At 49.6% G+C, this 18,371-nt stretch overlaps 1 protein-coding gene across 1 annotated transcript in view; it reads right to left on the bottom strand.

Annotated features, from left to right (window-relative positions):
- Positions 1–18,371, bottom strand: part of CNTRL (centriolin) — a 1,084,252-nt gene that overhangs the window by 706,559 nt on the left and 359,322 nt on the right. The gene's annotated exons all lie outside the window — the stretch shown is intronic.

Genomic DNA, 18,371 nt, shown 5'->3' with positions numbered 1-18,371 from the left:
ATTCTACTGGAAGACCCAACACAAAACAACAAAATGTGATAAGTGGAAAGCTTGCAGAATTCTCAGCCGGTGATGACTGCTTGAACCACATACCTATCCTACAATTTTCCCACACCGTGCCACTCCTGACAGCGTGCAAGTATATGAACATGAGGATTGGTCCTGCACCAACAGTAATAATTTAGCTCCCCTGCCATGCTACATCCCCAACGAATGCAAACAAAAGCATCCTCAGACAGGTTCTATAGCCTTGCAGAGTCTCATCAGTGAAGCGCAGCTTGAACCCCACGACAGAGCGAGCACAGGATCCGTTTTGATTCCAGAGACACTCCTATTTTAACCAAAATACAATTTTTCCAATGTTTAGTTTTGCTGGTCTGGTTGGCCTTCCGAAACAGCCCTTAGAACCGTACCAAACGAGACAAGCAATTATAGTCCTAGACTGCACTGTATGATAGGCAGAGCCTGTCGTCAATTATTCATCAATTAATCCACAGTTTTATCAAAAGGTTCATTTATTCCTATTGCAGCCATGAAAAATTAATTTTAACAAAGCTATTTTCCAAGCATGTTTAATTTTTTTCAAAACAACTCAAAGTTCTCAGTTGTTGTCAAACACCCAATGCTTCTTCAGGGGGAAGATTTCTTTTACTTCTGAAACGTAAAACCTAACTACTCTTAACCGGAGGAAGCCCGCTATATGATTATAGTGAAAACACATGCCCCTTATCCGACTGGTGTCAAATAAAATACATGCAGTGGCCACTGAAAATATCTTTATAGGACATATTAATATTTTCCATGTGATAATAATTTTTTTTTAAACACATTTTTTTATTAGCAATTTCCTAGACATCTGCAGTACAATAATAGATAAGTAGCTAAAATATTCCGATAACTTAAGGGGAGTCAACGACAGGGCAAAATGAGCAGTGATGACCGCACACTCAGCACACATGTGACAGAACAAACCAACCACCACAACTATCCCTCCACCACCCCCCAACCCTGTAGCTTGTTCCGAGGGAAACATCCCCACCATTCACTCAGTGGACAACAAATGCATGGGCCAACTGCACAAAGGTCGAGCAATGGAAATGAGAGGGAGGGACCATACCATACTCCTAGGCAGGTGGGAGGGAAGCACTGCTGAGCCTATCTCCCCAGGTCGCAGCTCCTCCAGCAATGTATCCAGGCCTGAGCTAACTTCAACAGACACAGTTTCCTCTTGGCCTTTCTGAGCAAATTCACACCCTCATAATCCGCCCATTTCAACAACTCCACCTTCCATTTGGAGACCTGTGGGCCTCGCATGCTTTTCCAATTAAGTGTGATTTGCTGCTTTGCCAGTAACAGATCAAGATATATAAACCTTGTGTTTAGCCGGCCTCGGGAACAGCCCCAGATGATCGGCCCCAGGCACGACAGACAATGTACGGTCTGTGACTTCATTAAGAAGAGCCACTCCCCCATCCACTACTCCCCCAGGTGAGGGCAACTCCATACCATGTGGAACATATTCGACCCTACTAGACCACATCTGGGGCAATGCCATCCCGCCCCTGGTAAGAATTTGTTGATCTTCTCAGGAGTGAGGTATGCTCTATGAAGGTAATAAAAATGAATCAATTTAATATAAGCATTACGGAAAGTCCCGGGGACCCCAGCTAGGACTTTATCCCAGTTCGCATGCGGGATAGAAGTGCCAATATCAGCCGCCCAGGCATCTCTGAGGGCGTTAAGGGGAACAAAATTGTGCGCTCATAGCTTCCGATTGCCCGGTGTCTCTTCAAGGTGGGACATACGACAGTGTAGCCCTGGAGGGTGGGAGGCTCCTACAACCCCACCACCACCACTGATGCGCCAGCACAGTGAGTGCGCCAAAGGAAAAGGAAGTGACCCGCCAGCTACTCATAGGCCACTTCAAGGTCCTCAAAAGAACGTAGGATCCCGGTTTTATACTGATCGCCAATCGTCTCCTGCCCCAGAGCCACCCACTCCCTCAACTGTTGAAGCGCATCCTCTGGAAGAAAGTGAGCCAGCCATCGGAGGGTTTAGGCAGGGGTATAGAGAATGGCCACCCTGCTTTTTGCAAAGACCGCATCCAGCAATGCTTGTCCACTGGTTGCAGGGTGCATGGTTCCGCCCGGACCTGATTCAGCTCCAGCAGTAGCTGTGTCAATCTGGTTAGTGCCAGCAAGCCCCTTCTAGGAGAGGAACCACTTGAAGCCTACCATCCACCCACTTGTTCATCCACTACAATTGGGCCACCAGATAGTATGCTTCAATTTCCATTTTGAGCTGGGTGCTGAATTTTCACAAGGGTTGTACGGCGGCGACCTGCCTCCTAGATGAGATCCACAAGCATGGACATGGAAAGCATTATCCTGAAATTTACTACAGGAGATTACAAATGGAAGCATGGCAAAATAATATAACAGCCTGGACAAAACAACCATTATGGAAATTGCTATTCGCCCTGACATGGAAATAGGGAGAGTCTTCCAAAAGTGTATCGAACAGCAGAGTGCCATAAGTGGCCTGCCAAGATTACCGTCCAGCAAGACAGCCTCAGACCGAAACAGCTGGACACCTAAATACCGAAAAGTGGAATTCTCCCACAGTAGCCCTCCAAGCTCAGGCCAGACCTAAGGGGTCTCCTTCAGACCATACACACTAGCCTTCCGCTAGTTTACCTTTAGAGCCGACATAGCACCAAACTCCTCCAGGAGTTGAGTTGCTCCGGGGACAACCATCCTGTGTTCTCGAAGGAAAAACCTGTCATAAGCATACAGCACAATATGGTGCATAACACCGTAATACTAGAGATAGTACTGTGCTCTGCTCACCAATGGCTCCACCACTAGGGTGAATAGCAATGGGGATAAAGGACATCCCTGCTTCGTATCCCACCCCCCATATAGGAGTCCGACACCACCTGCTGCGTCCGAACCCTCGCTGTAGGGATTGCGTACAACAGCCAAACCCATAAGGGCACCCCCAACCTCCAGGCCCATGCGGCTCAGTGCAGTGTAGAGGTAGTCCCAACTCAAGCTATTGCAGGCCTTCTCAATATGAACGGCCATGATTGCTGCTTGTTCTCCAACCAAGGAGGCAACAAGAAACAGTGCTGTCACCCTCCTATTATGGAACGTTGAGCTCCTCTCGGGAATGAAGCCCATATGGTCAGCATGCATAAGCCGTGGCATAAGGAGCAAGAGTTGTTAATCCAGGACCCAGCTCATGACTTTAGAGTCAATGTTGAGAACTGACAGAGGGCCGATACGATGCCTATTCCTGCGGGGGTGGACCTGGCTTTAGCAGTGGTACTATCAAGGCCTCTTTCATGTTAGAGGGCAGCACCCTGGCTTCATGTGCCGATCTTTAGACTTCCACCAGGCAAGGGTCCAACTGAGTGATGCAGGAGGCATAGAACTCAACCGCCAGCCCGCCCGAGCCCGGGCACCTTACCCCATGCCATGGCCTTAACTGCAGCTACAACTTCCTCAGCCAAAATATCCACTCCCAGCCCCTCTGCGGTCTGGGGCCTGTGGCATCAAGGTCCGTAGGGGCAGTGTGTCTAGGAAGAGATTCAGGGTAAGCAGGCCTGTCGGGGGCAGCCAGCCTATAAAGCTGTGTAATACATGTGGAGGAGATCATTAATAGTAACCGGATTGTAGACACGGGTGCCATCATCATCTCCAATATCTATGATCCCCGTTTAGTGGGATTCACGAGTCAAGCAAGCAACGTACCAGCCTTGTCAAATTCAGGATCGTCTCTAACCATATATATTCCTTGTACTCAAAGCAGTGGAGCCGCTTCACCAGAGCCATTAGTTTCTCTTTATCGAGCATCAAGGCTCGGTGTGCTGAGGGATCAGTGTGGTGACTGCGTTCTATTGTGCACAGCACAACCTCATGTGCCTGTGTCTCCTCTTGCAATATCCTCAGCACCCTTCCCGTCCAAGCGATGCAGTGGCCCCGAACAACCATCTTAAGAGCTTCGCACTCAACCAGGGGGACGACAATGTGAATCCCTCGTTTGCAGTAAAGTAATTTCATATTTCATCCCTCAGACTCTCAATAACACCTGATCTTCTAGGTTTTCGCAACAAAGGCATCAGTTCAGTATACAGGTACGAGCAAGCACCCAAGCCAGTACCACCAGTAGTGTGTTATGGTCAAACACCATTGGGGCCCGATATTCTGAGTGCCATACCTGTGTGTGGACGGCCGGGGAACAAAGAAACTGGCCCAGACACACATGCAAGTCATGCAAGTATAATGAAAAGAATAATCTCGCTTAGCAGGATGCCACGAGCGCCAGGTGTCCATTAAGCCCCACATTCATGTCCAGTCAACTAACTTCTGAGCGGTCCATAAGACTGGGGAGTCTCTCAAGGGTGGGTGGGACCTGTCCAACAGAAATCCCCTCCAGTAAGAATTAGAAATCCCCTCCAGTAGGTATTGGGAAAGATTAGTGATAGCTCATCTAGGAATTTAGGTTGGTCTGTGTTGGAAGCGTAAATGTTGACCAACATCAAGTGCTTCCTGGAGGAAAGTGCCCCTTTTTGTCATGGCCACCCCCACTTTCTGCTACTGGATGTACACTGGGTTCATGCTAACAATATCTCAGTGCCAGTACTCTTTTCCTAAAACAAGGTCAAATGTTTCAATTCTAACACAATCAGCACACACACTGGCACCCCTTTAAGTCCCTATTAAGTGGTACCCCTGATGTCTAAGGCATGGGTACCAAAGAGGGCTGCAGCATGTATTAAGGCGTCCTAAGGGACCCCTGTGAGATAGTGGCTCTGTATATACTGTTCCTTAATAGGTACAGGGTGTACAGAGTCCACAGTCCCCCAGGGTTTGACAGAGGTTAAAGTTAGATATAACCTTACTCTCTAAAGTGATAGCTTGGTCGAGCAGTAAGGCAGTATCAGAGGACAGTGTAAAGCATTTGTTGTACACACTCAGTCAGCAAATGGTCTCACACACTCAATAACTGAACTCTAGGCCAATGGTTTATATATAAAAATATATGCTTGTTTTATTTTAGAACCAACACTTGGATTTAAAATATACTTTCTCAGAAGGAGGTGTTTCATATAACTACTTTTGCAATATGTAATTGACTTTTGTAAACAGTTACAAGTAGTGGCAACAGGCAACTCTGTTTTAAACACAACAATGCATTGAGCTCAATGGAAATTCAAGTTATTTGCAACAGATTACTTTTTAGATTACTTTTGGAATTCCAGGACTGGATCCTAGATTCAGTCCATGGTCAGTACTCAGAATCAAGTGATGAAAGTCGACTTAATTACTGTAAGGATTTTAAAACAATATTTAGCTATTTTAAAAGTTGACACTTAGAAAATATTTCAAAGAAAACGGTCAATGATTCCCGATGGAAGAAAATTCAAGTTGCAGGTACAGTATGTTCTCGTTACTTTTGTAATCCAGTACTGGGTGCCTAGACTCAGTACTGGGACCTTTATCCAAAACAGGTAAGTAATTACGTTTTCAGATATTATACGATTTTTGAAGAATATTTAAAGATTGCAGAAATCAACACATAGAAGAAATTTCACAGAAAAACAGTCAATGGTTTCCTATGGAAGAAAATTGGGGTAAGGGCAAGTATAGTTGTAAGTATTTTTCAGAGTCAGTGCTGGGCACCAAGATCCAGCACTGGGAGCTCACCTAAGAGCAGGTGAGTAATTTCGTTTTCGTTACTCGGCTGATTTTTGGTGAATATTTTAAGATTTGAAAATTCCACACTTAGAAGAAATTTCAGGAAAAAGCCTGTCAATGTTACCCTATGAGGAAAATAGAGTTAGCGGTTTGAGGGTAAGTACTTGACTGGCAGAGTTGAGGTTCTGGGCACAGACTCAGGGGTCCCCCAGGGTCAGGTAGGTACAGTTGGTTCACCCTCAGTGACTCTAGGGTGGCTGGGTGCAGAGAGAGTTAGGCCCAATGTTATCCTATGAGGGATAGGGGGGCCTTGGTTGGTGGCTGATGACTGGCAAGCCACGCGGCTGTGGGAGCTGGGCTCCTGGTCACTTACTCAGGGCAAGTGGGGAAATAGGTAGGTGTAGAGTTTTCACTGCCAGGGCCACTCGGGCGGCTGGGTGCAGAGTGCTTTTGAGCCTTCGGGCGCTCAATTGATTTCAATGGGAAATCTCCGGTTTAGAAAAAGGCTGCAAGCTCGGGGACGAGGACTCTTCAGGTGCCACCAACACTTTGAGAGGTAAGTTGGGTAGTTGGAGGTTAGGTAGGTACCCAGGGATTGGGCACAGGGGGCCGCAGGGCGCCGCGTGCAGGGGTGCTTTTTGGTGTCGAGAAATCTTACCCTCTGTTGATCGCGGAAGGGGGGGCACCTTGTTCTGAGGCTGCAGGCTTCATCAGGAGTGTCGAGGGAGGTCCTTGGGTGCCGGACTCGGGGGTCACAGTCGCCGTGGGGTCGTCCTCAGGGTCTTTGTCCACTCCGGCACTGGCCAGGCTTGGCTGGTGCAGTGTGCTGGGTTCGCGATTCCGGGCTGCTACCAGGGATTAGAGGTAGGTTTTGAGTAGAGCCTCTACTCATGGGAGTCCCAGGGGCTTAGAGCCAAAAGGTAGCCAGGTCCTCCGAGGTTTGTGAGGTTGCTGGCCACAAGAGATGCCGGGTTGGAGCAGGAGCAGGTTCGAGGGTCGACAGGCCGGTAGGGCTGGGGCCAAAGCAGTTGGTGTCTTCCTCTTTTTAGCCGCTGCAGGGCAGGTCTTCTTTCTTCTTGCTCTTCTTTGTAGTTTTGAATCTGGAATCTGGGGAAGGACGGTTCAGGGTGCCCCTAAATACTAGATTTAGGGGCGTTACAGGTCGGTGAAGGGCAGGGACCAATGGGTCCCTGTCCTGGGGTGGGTACACCCCCTATCCTGCCTCTCTCCTGTGGGAGGGGGGCACTAGCCTAGTCCTGATAGGGTAGGGCTCCCCATCTTCAAGATGGCGAGAGCCCGGAGATGTGCTTCACCTCGCCTCCCCCACCTGAGGGGTGGGGTTGGCAGGCTGGCACATCCCCCGTCCTTATTTGGGATTTCCGGCCAAAGCTTCCCGCCAGAGTGGGGGGTTGCAGTGGCCTGGGGAAGCTCACAGAGGCGGCATGCCTTTGAAGCTTCCCCCTGCCCATCCTGGGGGAGGAGATTTAGCACCACGCCCAGGATGTGCATTGTTGTAGGCCCAGGAGAGCAGGGGCTCTCCTACCCAGGGGTCCAGCAACATGTCTGCTGGGTGGCAGCCTAGACAGCCTCAGAGCAGACGTGGATTGTAGGTTAGGTTTAAGGGGGCACCTCTAAGATGCCCTCTGGGGTGCTGGGTACATTAAATCCCACACTGGCATCAGTGTGGGTTTAATGTGCTGAGAAGTTTGATACCAAACTTCTCAGTCTTTAGTGTTGCCATTATGGTGCTGTGGAGCTCGTGTTTGACGAGCTCTCAGCACCATGTACTCTTAAATGGCAGCACTGCACTTACAGTGCTCTGGAATGGACCTGGGCAATGTAGGGGCACAGGGCTCCTGCTCCTGTGCCCACACCATTGGCATAAGGCACCCAGCTAGAGGGGTGACTGATGTATGCCATGGCAATGTAGGTGATGGGCATGGCACACAGGGATGTGTGTCATGTCGACTTTGTTTTTGTCTTGCACCCAAACACTCAGCCTGCAAAGGCAGTGTGTGTGTGTAAGGGTACAGGGCCTCTAAGGGTGGCACAAGGAGTGCTGCAGCCCTTAGAGGCCTGCCCTGGTCACAAGGCCGTGGGTACCTAGGGTACCATATACCAGGGGCTGACATGTGGCCAGGCTTTGCCAATTTGGGTTTGGTTTGTTTTAGGGAAGGAACATAGGCCCTGGACACCTGATTGGCAGGAGCCCAGGGCACACTCAGTCAAAGTACATTCAGCAATTCAGCAAAAAGTGAGGGCATACCATGCAAGAAAGATGGCACCTTCTCACCCCCCCCCCCCCCCCCGCCCCCCCCCCTCCCAAATGAAAGGTGATGAGACTAACCTTGCCCTATGGAGTCTTCATTGTCTAAGTGGAAGAACCTGGAAAGTCCATCTGCATTGGCATGGGCAGTCCCTGGTCTGTGTTCCACTTCAAAGTCCATTCCCTGTAGGGAGATGGACCACCTTAGTAGTTTTGGATTTTCCCCTTTCATCTGCATTAGCCATCTGAGAGGTCTGTGGTCAGTTTGAACCAGGAAGTGAGTACCAAACAGGTATGGCCTCAACTTCTTCAGGGACCAAACCACAGCAAAGGCCTCTCTCTCAATGGCACTCCAACACTGCTCTCTGGGGAGTAGCCTCCTGCTTATAAAAGCAACAGGTTGGTCTTGGCCTTCATCATTGGTCTGGGATAGGACCGCTCCTATCCCTAGCTCAGAGGCATCAGTATGCACTATGAACTGCTTGGCATAATCTGGAGCTTTTAGAATTGGTGCTGAGCACATTGCTTCTTTTAGGGTGTCAAACGCCTTTTGGTAACTAACTGTCCAGTTCACCTTCTTGGGCATTTTCTTGGAGGTGAGTTCTGTGAGGGGGGTCACAATGGACCCATACCCCTTCACAACCCTCCTGTAGTATCCAGTCAAGCCAAGGAATGCCCTGACTTGGGTCTGGGTTGTTGGAGCTATCCAGTCCATGATGGCCTGGATCTTGGGTTGTAAGGGCTGTACCTGGCCTCCACCTACAAGGTGGCCCAAGTACACCACAGTGCCCTGCCCTATCTGCCATTCGGATGCCTTGATAGTGAGACCTGCATTGTGCAGAGCCTCTAAAACTTTTCCAAGGTGGATCAGGTGATCCTGCCAGCTGGAGCTAAAGACAGCATTATCATCAAGATAAGCTGCACTAAAGGACTCCAGCCCAGCCAGGACATGGTTCACCAGCCTCTGGAAAGTGGCAGGGGCATTCTTTAACCCAAAGGGCATCACAGTAAACTGATAATGCCCATCAGGGGTGGAGAATGCTGTATTTTCTTTTGCTCCTGGGGCCATGCCAATCTGCCAGTACCCTGCAGTTAAGTCAAAGGTACTGAGGAATTGGGCAGCCCCTAATTTATCTATCAGCTCATCTGCTCTTGGGATAGGGTGAGCATCTGTCTTAGTGACAAAGTTGAGCCCTCTATAGTCCACACAGAACCTCATCTCTCTCTTTTCACCTTGTTGATGAGGCTTGGGAACTAGAACCACTGGTCTGGCCCAGGGGCTCTCAGAGGGTTCAATGACCCCTAACTCCAGCATCTTGCTGACCTCAGCTTTGATGCTCTCCTTGACTTGGTCTGACTGTCGATAGATTTTGTTTTTGACAGGTGCACTGTCACAAGTGTCCACATCATGGGTACACCAGTTTGTCAGACCAGGGGTCAGGGAAAAGAGGCTAGCATACTGCTGCAAGACCTGCTTGCAGTCAGTCTGCTGTTGGGCAGAGAGGGTGTCTGAGAAGATCACACCATCTACTGATCCATCTTTTGGGCTGTAGGAGAGGAGGTCAGGGAGAGGTTCACTCTGTGCTTCCTGCTCCTCATCAGTCACCATCAGCATGGTGATGTCAGCCCCGTCATTGTAGAGCTTGAGGCGGTTCACATGGATGACCCTCTTGGGTGTCCTGCTAGTGCCCAGGTCAACTAGATAGGTGGCCTCACTCTTTCTTTCTAGGATAGGGTAAGGGCCACTCCATTTATCTTGGAGAGCCCTTGGTGCCACTGGCTCCAAAACCCACACCTGTTGCCCAGGTTGAAATTCAACCAGTGCAGCTTTTTGGTCATACCAGTGCTTCTGGAGCTCCTGGCTGGCCTCAAGGTTCTTGGATGCTTTTTCCATGTACTCCGCCATTCTGGACCTTAGGACAAGCACATAGTCCACTATGTCTTGTTTGGGCTCTTGAAGAGGCCTCCCCCAGCCCTCTTTTACAAGACAAAGTGGTCCCCTTACAGGATGACCAAACAGAAGTTCAAAGGGTGAGAAACCTACTCCCTTCTGTGGTACCTCCCTGTAAGCGAAAAGCAGGCATGGTAACAGGACATTCCATTTCCTTTTGAGTTTTTCAGGGAGCCCCATGATCATACCTTTCAATGTCCTGTTGAACCTCTCAACAAGGCCATTGGTTTGTGGGTGGTAGGGTGTAGTAAACGTATACTGCACCCCACACTCCTTCCACATGTGTGTTAGGTAAGCAGACATGAAGTTGGAACCTCTGTCTGAAACCACCTCCTTAGGAAACCCCACTCTGGTGAAGACACCCAGGAGGGCCTTGGCTACTGAAGGAGCTGTAGTAGTCCTAAGTGGAATTGCTTCAGGGTACCTAGTGGCATGATCCACTACCATTAGAATAAATTTGTTCCCTGAGGCTGTGGGAGGTTCAAGTAGACCCACAATGTCCACTCCTACCCTTTCAAAGGGGACCCCCACCACTGGTAGTGGGATGAGGGGGGCCTTTGAGTGGCCACCTGTCTTGCCACTGGCTTGACAGGTAACACATGAGCTGACAAACTCCTTCACCTTTTGGTGCATCTGGGGCCAGTAAAAGTGACTCACTAGCCTTTCCCACGTTTTGGACTGCCCCAGATGTCCAGCTAGGGGGATGTCATGAGCCAAAGTTAGGAGGAACTCCCTGTACTTTTTTTTTTTTTAAACTTTATTTTGAAACTTTACAGTGAACATACAGCTGCAAACCAATTTCGACCAAGGGTTCACATTTTCAGCAACGTAAATACAGAGGAGGCAGTGAGGAGATACAGAGATGACATGGCAGACAGTGCAAATATAACAGTCCCAACCAGACACAGCAGAAGCTCCCACAGGTGGACACTCACAGAAGGTGCTATCGCGCCGACCCCGCCTCGGGGGGTCCACTTCTTGGTATTTCCAGCAATGGTATTATGCCCGGCAGAGCCGAGTGGAGACACAACAGACCCATAGCACACCCAACAGAGGGCCGCAGCCAGGATCCAGGCCACCGCCCGCCCGAAGCCCCCGGAGCCCCCACGGGCTCTATGCAGTGACCTATGTGCCCATCTCGGCCTCTCCCGCCAAAAGATAGCATCTCAGCGGAGCCCAGATGTCCCTAGGCCGGGACGTTAGCGGCATAAGCTCAGAGAACGTGCAGTTCTGTTCTTGGCAATAGACAAGATCCCGCACCCAGTCCTTGAATTTCGGGGCCCTGCCCCTGCCCCTGCCCCAGCGACACCCAACTCTCCTCTTAGCCAGCAAAAAAGCGAGCGCGATGAATTTGCGATGTGACGCTTGTATCGGCTCCACATACCCCAGCAGGGCCAGAAGAGGTGAGGGCTCTACGTCTGTGTTGATCATTTTAGAGAGTGCTGCAAACACCTGACACCAGTATCTATGCACTTCCTCGAAGGCCCAGGCCAGGTGAAGAAAATCCGCCATAGGGGCCCGGCATCTATCAGGAACTCCCTGTACTTCTGTGGCACTACCACCCTCCTGGTGGCTCCAGGAGTGGGGTTTCTTGCCTCAGCATACAGTAATCCCTCTTCCCAATAAGCTCTGTGGGTACCACTGACATATCCCCTTGCTTCTGAAACAGCTTGCTGCCTCAGGCTTTCAAGAGTGGGACAGTCTCGCTGACCCTGGCACATCTCTTCCCTAGAGGGTCCCCCTGGGCCCAGGAGTTCAACGTGGTAAGGGTCATGCTCCATGGACTCAGTTCCCTCAGGGGTATCCAAATCCTCTCCCTGGGGAGAGGGGTCCTGAATGTTTTGCTGTGTAGAAGTTGGTTCCCCAGTCTTCTTTCCTTTTCTCTTGGTTGGCTGGGCCATTATTTCAGGCTCCAGACCTACTTTTTCACCCTTCCTCTTGCTCTGTGCTCTGGTTTGCACACACACCAATTCAGGGATGCCCAGCATGGCTGCATGGGCCTTTAGCTCAACCTCAGCCCAGGCTGAGGTTTCCAGATCATTTCCAAGCAGACAGGCAGCTGGCAACTTTGGAGAGACCACTACCTGTTTCAGGCCAGTAAACCCCCCCCCCCCTCACCCTAATGTTACCATGGCCATGGGATGACTAGTGGTGACACTGTCAGCGTTGGTGACTGGGTAAGACTTCCCAATCAAGTATTGCTCAGGGGAAGCCAGTGTGTCTTTCACCATAGTGACACTGGCACCTGTATCCCTCAGAGCTTCTACCCTAGTTCCATTCACCCAGGGGTACTGTAAGTATTTCTTTAAGTTGGGGGGGGGGGGCACACAGCTACAGTGGCAAACTCCATTTCTCCCAAGGAGACTAGACTTGCTTCAGTGTGTTCCGAGATTTGCTCAGGGTACACCTCTGATCCCATTTTTATGCTTGCTGCCCCAGGAGTAGCTGTACTGGGTGCCTTAGGGGCTTTGTTTTGGGGGCAAGCTACAGTTAGGTGTCCTGACTTCTTACAGTTATTACACCAGGCCTTTAAGGGATCAAAGTTCTTCCCCCTATATGGTTGGGGCACATAGGGAGTAGTTTGGGTCCCACCCACCTGAACAGGTTTTTGGGGCCCTTTGGAAGACTCAGACTTTTTATCTTGGGGATTCTCACCACCTTTCCCCTGGGGAGGTTTTGTGACCACTTTCTTTTGTCAACCCCAGTGGCTGTCTTTGTCACCCTAGTCTTGACCCAGTGGTCTGCCTTCTTTCCCAATTCTTGGGGAGAAATTAGACCTAGGTCTACCAAATGCTGATGCAACTTTTCATTTGTGCAGTTACTCAATATATGTTCCTTCATGAATAAATTATACAATCCAGTAAAATCCTGCACACCATGTCCAGCTAACCAACCATCCAGTGTCTTCACTGAGAAGTCTATAAAATCAATCCAGGACTGGGTCTGGGTTTTGTGAGCCCCCCGGAATCTAATTCTATACTCCTCAGTGGTGAATCCAAATCCCTCAATCAGAGCTTTCTTCATGAGGTCATAGGATCCTGCTTCTGGCCCAGAAAGGGTCAGAAGCCTGTCTCTGCAGTTACCAGAGAACAGTTCCCACAGGAGTGCCCCCCAGAGAGGTTTCCTTACTTTTCTGATATCACAAGCCCTCTCAAAGGCTGTGAACCATTTGGTGATATCATCACCTTCCTCAAATTTAGGGACAATCCCTTTGGGGATTTTAAGGTCAGAAGTTTCCTCCCTATCCTTATTGTTATTATTGCTGCCACCATTGATGGGTGCTAAACCCATCTCTCTCCTTTCTTTTTCTAGAGCCAGGAGCCTGGACTCTAGCTCTAGTCTTCTGGCCAGCCTCATAAGGCTGTCCTCTTCACTGGTGGGTCCCCCAGTGTTCTCTCTGGTACCAGAGCCACCTATGTGGTCTCTAGGTGCCCAGATGCTAATCCTTGGATTGGAGGGTATGGGTGCCCTCTCCTTCCTAGGGCATAGTATGGGGGGTTATTGTCAACCTCCTCTGCTTCCCCTTCCTCATCTGACTGGCCATCACCATGTTCAGATGGGTGGTCCTTAGCATAGTCAGCCAAGAGCTCCTGGAGCCCTAGTTTGGTTGGATGCAGGCCCATTGCTAAATTTTTAAGTTTGCATAAGGACCTCAATTCCTTGAAAGACAAGTGTAAGTAAGGTGCGAGGTCGAGCTCCTCCACCAGGTCCATGTTATTATTGTCACTAACAGCTGGGATTGTTTGAGTCATTCTAACCTGACAATTCTAATCCTCTACCCTGACTATAGTGACTTTTATTTTTCTAAAATTCTAATGGGACTTAAGCAAGGCCCTAGCAAGACTTTTAGTAATTTTGGAAAAGACCAATCAGAATTCTAAAGGCAATTTTTAAGAGTTCTGTCGTATGATCAGATGGTAACCAAGTAGTCCAACAAATGCAAGTTTGTATCCCACCGCTGATCCACCAATGTGAGAAAGCGGCTCTGTATATACTGTTCCTTAATAGGTACAGGGTGTACAGAGTCCACAGTCTCCCAGTGCTTGACAGAGGTTAAAGTTAGATATAACCTTACTCTCTAAAGTGGTAGCTTGGACGATCAGAAAGGCAGTATCAGAGGACAGTGTAAAGCATTTGTTGTACACACTCAGTCAGCAAATGGTCTCACACACTCAATAACTGAACTCTAGGCCAATGGTTTATATATAAAAAATATATGCTTGTTTTATTTTAGAACCAACACTTGGATTTAAAATATAATTTCTCAGAAGGAGATGTTTCATTTAAATACTTTTGCAATATGCAATTGACTTTTGTAAACAGTTACAAGTGGTTGCAATAGGCAACTCTATTTTAAACACAACAATGCATTGAGCTCAATGGAAATTCAAGTTATTTGCAACAGATTACTTTTTAGATTACTTTTGGAATTCCAGGACTGGATCCTAGATTCAGTCCTGGGTCAGTACTCAGAATCAAGTGATGAAAGTCGACTTAATTACTGTAAGGATTTTTAAACAATATTTAGCTATTTTAAAAGTTGACACAGAAAATATTTCAAAGAAAACAGTCAATGATTCCCTATGGAAGAAAATTCAAGTTGTTCAAGTCGTTACTTTTGTAATCCAGTACTGGGTGCCTAGACTCAGTACTGGGACCTTTATCCAAAACAGGTAAGTAATTACGTTCTCAGATATTATACGATTTTTGAAGAATATTTAAAGATTGCAGAAATCGACACTTAGAAGAAATTTCACAGAAAAACAGTCAATGGTTTCCTATGGAAGAAAATTGGGTTAAGGGTAAGTACAGTTGTAAGTATTTTTCAGAGTCAGTGCTGGGCACCAAGATCCAGCACTGGGAGCTCACCTAAGAGCAGGTGAGTAATTTCGTTTTCGTTACTCGGCTGATTTTTGGTGAATATTTTAAGATTTGAAAATTCCACAATTTCAGGAAAAAGCCTGTCAATGTTACCCTATGAGGAAAATAGAGTTAGCGGTTTGAGGGTAAGTACTCGACTGGCAGAGTTGAAGTTCTGGGCACAGACTCAGGGGTCCCCCAGGGTCAGGTAGGTACAGTTGGTTCACCCTCAGCGACTCTAGGGCGGCCGGGTGCAGAGAGAGTTAGGCCCAATGTTATCCTATGAGGGATAGGGGGGCCTTGGTTGGTGGCTGCTGACTGGCAAGCCACGCGGCTCTGGGAGCTGGGCTCCTGGTCACTTACTCAGGGCAAGTGGGGAAGTAGGTAGGTGTAGAGTTTTCACTGCCAGGGCCACTCGGGCGGCTGGGTGCAGAGTGCTTTTGAGCCTTCGGGCGCTCAATTGATTTCAATGGGAAATCTCCGGTTTAGAAAAAGGCTGCAAGCTCGGGGACGAGGACTCTTCAGGTGCCACCACCACTTTGAGAGGTAAGTTGGGTAGTTGGAGGTTAGGTAGGTACCCCGGGATTGGGCACAGGGGGCCACAGGGCGCCGCGTGCAGGGGTGCCTTTTGGTGTCGGGAAATCTTACCCTCTGTTGATCACGGTAGGGGGGGGCACCTTGTTCTGAGGCTGCAGGGTTCTTCAGGAGTGTCGAGGGAGGTCCTTGGGTGCCGGACTCGGGGTCACAGTCGCCGTGGGGTAGTCCTCGGGGTCTTTGTCCACTCCAGCACTGGCCAGGCTTGGCTGGTGCAGAGTGTGCTGGGTTCGCGGTTCCGGGCTGCTGCCAGGGATTAGAGGTAGGTTTTGAGTAGAGCCTCTACTCATGGGACTCCCAGGGGCTTAGAGCCAAAAGGTAGCCAGGTCCTCCGAGGTTTGTGAGGTTGCTGGCCACAAGAGATGCCGGGTTGGAGCAGAAGCAGGTTCGAGGGTCGACAGGCCGGTAGGGCTGGGGCCAAAGCAGTTGGTGTCTTCCTCTTTTTAGCAGCTGCAGGGCAGGTCTTCTTTCTTCTTGCTCTTCTTTGTAGTTTTGAATCTGGAATCTGGGGAAGGAAGGTTCAGGGTGCCCCTAAATACTAGATTTAGGGGCGTTACAGGTAGGTGAAGGGCAGGGACCAATGGGTCCCTGTCCTGGGGTGGGTACACCCCCTATCCTGCCTCTCTCCTGTGGGAGGGGGGAAGTAGCCTAGTCCTGATAGGGTAGGGCTCCCCATCTTCAAGATGGCGAGAGCCCGGAGATGTGCTTCACCTCGCCTCCCCCACCTGAGGGGTGGGGTTGGCAGGCTGGCACATCCCCTGTCCTTATTTGGGTATTCCGGCCAAAGCTTCCCGCCAGAGTGGGGGGTTGCAGTTGCCTGGGGAAGCTCACAGAGGTGGCATGCCTTTGAAGCTTCCCCCTGCCCATCCTGGGGGAGGAGATTTAGCACCTCGCCCAGGATGTGCATTGTTGCAGGCCCAGGAGAGCAGGGGCTCTCCTACCCAGGGGTCCAGCAACATGTCTGCTGGGTGGCAGCCTAGGCAGCCTCAGAGCAGACGTGGATTGTAGGTGAGGTTTAAGGGGGTACTTCAAAGATGCTCTCTGGGGTGCTGGGTACATTAAATCCCACACTGGCATCAGTGTGGGTTTAATGTGCTGAGAAGTTTGATACCAAACTTCTCAGTCTTTAGTGTTGCCATTATGGTGCTGTGGAGCTCGTGTTTGATGAGCTCTCAGCACCATGTACTCTTAAATGGCAGCACTGCACTTACAGTGCTCAGGAGTGGACCTGTGCACTGTAGGGGCACAGGGCTCCTGCTCCTGTGCCCACACCATTGGCATAAGGCACCCAGCTAGAGGGGTGACTGATGTATGCCATGGCAGTGTAGGTGATGGGCATGGCACACAGGGATGTGTGTCATGTCGACTTTGTTTTTGTCTTGCACCCAAACACTCAGCCTGCAAAGGCAGTGTGTGTGTGTAAGGGTACAGGGCCTCTAAGGGGGGTACAGGGCCTCTAAGGGTGGCACAAGGAGTGCTGCAGCTCTTAGAGGCCTGCCCTGCCCTGGTCACAAGGCCCTGGGTACCTAGGGTACCATTTACCAGGGGCTGACATGTGGCCAGGGTTTCCCAATTTGGGTTTGGTTTGTTTTAGGGGAGGAACATAGGCCCTGGGCACCTGATTGGCAGGAGCCCAGGACACACTCAGTCAAAGTACATTCAGCAAAAGGTGGGGGCATACCATGCAAGAAAAATGTCACTTTCTCACAACCCCCATACGAATTGCATGCAGCCTGCCATTACAGACGTTGTGTCATGGTGCAAACCAGGAGTGAAAACACAACATGGCTTCACTCTCTGTGTGCCATTCCAAAGTAACTGCATGTACTATATGTAAGCCACCCCTACAGCAGGTCTTGCAGCCCTAAGGCAGGGCATGAGCAGATATGCCCCAGTGCTGTCTAGCCCAATTACTAGATGGTACAAGCGAACAGGGAAGACACCTTAAATACATGTACTGGGCACTGGTTATTATGAGTTCCCCAGCTACATGATGGCTTTATTGAAACCTATGGTGTTTGGTATCAAACACATTGCCTTAATGTAGGAAGCTGGCTCTTTATGTGATAAATCAAAACAAATAGTTTCTTACCTGTCGGTGTAGTTTTGCAGCTTGAAGATCTTTCTGGATTCACTATGCTGTGCATTATTCCGCGATCTTGTGGTTGGGTCCGGATTCGTAGTCTTTTCTTTGTTTTTTTTTTGTAGCCCAGGTGGGCGTCGACAACCACCATTTGGTGCACCTCCCGTGACGTCGTCGTGCTTCCTGCGGAAGTCCCACCTTTGGGGCGCCATCTTCGGGTTCTTTTTTCCCTTTTTTTTTTTTTTTTTAACCCTAGGCGATTGATCAATTCTTCTTGTCCATTTTCTGTAATTTTTCATTCCTTCTGATCTTTTCCATTTCACCCCCTCTTCCTCCAGCCTCATCTTCCTGGCGGAGGTGGGTGGGTTCGCTAGTGAATCCAGAAAGATCTTCAAGCTGCAAAACTACACCGACAGGTAAGAAACTATTCGTTTTGCAGCGTGAATCTTTCTGGATTCACTATGCTGTGCATAGACTTTGTAGCGGTTTTCCTAATTTTGTGGCGGCTGGGTGGTAGATGAGCGTTGGTCGTTGAAAATGTGTTGAAGCACCTTCTGTCCAACCTGTGCTTCCTTGTTCATCTGAATGTCCACGCAGTAGTGTTTCGTGAATGTGTGCACAGATGCCCAAGTTGCCGCGAGGCATATGTCCTGGATGGGCGTGTTCGCCAGGAAGGCCACGGTGGCCCCTTTCTTCCTTGTGGAGTGAGCCTGAGGCCCCTCCGCTAGCTCCTGTCCAGCCTGTTTGTGGCAGAATTGAATAGTGAGGGCAATCCACCTAGCGATGGTGCCCTTAGTCACTGGCCTACCCATGAAGCTAGTAGCAAAGGACACAAACAGCTGCTTCGACTTCCTGAGTTCCTTGGTTCTCTCAATGTAGTGCATCACCGCTCTTCTTGCGTCGAGGGTGTGCAGG

Source organism: Triturus cristatus, chromosome 1_2 (genome assembly GCF_964204655.1).
Source record: "Triturus cristatus chromosome 1_2, aTriCri1.1, whole genome shotgun sequence".
Classification (NCBI taxonomy): Eukaryota; Metazoa; Chordata; class Amphibia; order Caudata; family Salamandridae; genus Triturus; species Triturus cristatus.
Note: the sequence above shows the minus strand (reverse complement) of the source record. Positions and strands in the feature narration are given on the sequence as shown.